This window comes from Physeter macrocephalus, chromosome 17 (genome assembly GCF_002837175.3).
Source record: "Physeter macrocephalus isolate SW-GA chromosome 17, ASM283717v5, whole genome shotgun sequence".
In the NCBI taxonomy this organism is placed as follows: domain Eukaryota; kingdom Metazoa; phylum Chordata; class Mammalia; order Artiodactyla; family Physeteridae; genus Physeter; species Physeter macrocephalus.
In genome coordinates, this window is record NC_041230.1 from 52,722,163 (window position 1) to 52,724,616 (window position 2,454).

Below are 2,454 nucleotides of genomic sequence, written 5' to 3' on the forward strand. Positions count from 1 at the left end.
CGCGCAGGCTCGGCGGCCATGGCTCACGGGCCCAGCCGCTCCGCGGCATGCGGGATCTTCCCGGACCGGGGCGCGAACCCGTGTCCCCTGCATCGGCAGGTGGACTCGCAACCACTGCGCCACCAGGGAAGCCCTCTGCCGGAGGGATTTGTTCATGAATGCGCACGTGACCCACACTGGACCCACTGGATGCCAGGACTTCTGCTGCATCTGGAACGGTGAGGGTGTGAGTCTGGACCCACTGGGGGACCTGGTTATAGTGAGTGCACCTGACAATGATGAAGCCAAAGGAGGAAAGTGGAGCCAGAGATGATAGAGAGAGACTGGGGCTTTCTGGATTCAGCTTTACATAAGCCAAGCGTCTCCTGGACCTTTTGCTTGCATGAGCCAATAAATTCCTTTTTTCTCCTTTATCTACTCCTGCCACTTTAAGTTGTGTTTTTTTTTTTGGTCATTCATAACAGAAGGGGCCCAACAGACAGGTTCAAAGACTTTGGGACTCACCACCCTCTTTGAGAATCCAACAAAAGCTAAGAATCCTCTCCCCAGAAATACGTACAAGCGTGCAGATAACGTACAAGCAGGTGGTTGAGCACACAGGCTCAGTGGATCTCTTTCATGGATCTTCTAGGTACCAAGAATCTCAGGCTGAAATGCATTTGAAAAAAATGCTAAAAAGTTCTTGGAAGCCCACCCTGGGCATCTGAGATCAGAGGAGACGTTTTAACTGTGGATCTGGTCTCCCCCCACTCCCGAATCATAGATGAACGGCTGAGGTTCAGAGAGGTGAGCTTAGAGGTATAAACACTTGCCCGCTCCCCTATGCACGCACACCTGGCTTTATAGTGCTTTGCTTTACTGGGCTTCGTAGATGGTGCATTTTTTTACAAATTGAAGGTTTGTGGCACGCCGGTGTTGAGCAGGTCTATTGGTGCCATTTTCCAACAGCATTTGCTCACTTTATGTCCATGTGTCACATTTTGATAATTCTCGCAATATTTCAAACTTTTTCATTATTATTTGTGCTCTGTGATCAGTGATCTTAGATGTTACCGTTGTCATTGTTTTTTTGTTTTTCAACTGAGGTATGCACATTTTTTCGACATAATACTATTGCACACTTAATAGGCTCAGTAGAGTGTAAAGGTAACTTTTACGTGCACCGAGAAACCAGAAGATTCATGACTCACTTTTTCTTGCGGGGACTGGAACCGAATCCGCAATAGCTTCGAGTTATTCGCTTAAAAGTGTTTTCAACTTGAAGCAATCCCGAAAAGCAGAACCTCAGAATCCGGGGCCACCTGCACACCATCGACACAAAAGGGAGCCAGTGGCCAGATGCTGGGATGCAGACCCTTGGGGACCCATGTCCTGGCCCCACTCCAGGCTTTCCCACATATACTCCACACAGAGCCTTTCATTGCCAGACTTCTGCTCATGGTGACTGAGCCTCGGTCACTGGCCACAAAACCCTCCACGAGTTTTGTGAAATAATAATATATATCCCAAGAATGCAAGGATTCTTCAGTATATGCAAATCAATCAATGTGATACACCATATTAACAAATTGAAGGAGAAAAACCATATGATCATCTCAATAGATGCAGGAAAAGCTTTCGACAAAATTCAACACCCATTTATGATAAAAACCCTCTAGAAAGTAAGCATAGAGGGAACTTACCTCAACATAGTGAAGGCCATATATGACAAACCCACAGCTAACATCATTCTCAATGGTGAAAAACTGAAAGCATTTTCACTAAGATCGGGAACAAGACAATGTTGCCCACTCTCACCACTCTTATTCAACATAGTTTTGGAAGTTTTAGCCAAGCAATCAGAGAAGTAAAAGAAATAAAGGACTCTAAATCGGAAAAGAAGAAGTAAAACTGTCACTGTTTGCAGATGACATGATATTATACATAGAGAACCCTAAAGATGCTATCCTCATGCAGCTCAATAACAAAAAAACAAACAACCCAATCCAAAAATGGGCAGAAGACCTAAATAAACATTTCTCCAGAGAAGATATACAGATTGCCAACAAACACGTGAAAGGATGCTCAACATCACTAATCATTAGAGAAATGCAAATCAAAACTACAGTGAGGTATCACCTCACACCAGTCAGAATGGCCATCATCAAAAAATCTACAAACAGTAAATGCTGGAGAGGGTGTACAGAAAAGGGAACCCTCCTGCACTGTTGGTGGGAATGTAAATTGACACAGCCACTATGGAGAACAAATAGTACGGAGGTTCCTTAAAAAACTAAAAATAGAACTACCATACGACCCAGCAATCCTACTACTGGGCATATACCCTGAGAAAACCATAATTCAGAGAGGGTCATGTACCACAATGTTCGTCGCAGCTCTATTTAGAATAGGCAGGATGTGGAAGCAACCTAAGTGTCCATCGACAGATGAATGGATAAAGAAGATATGGCACAT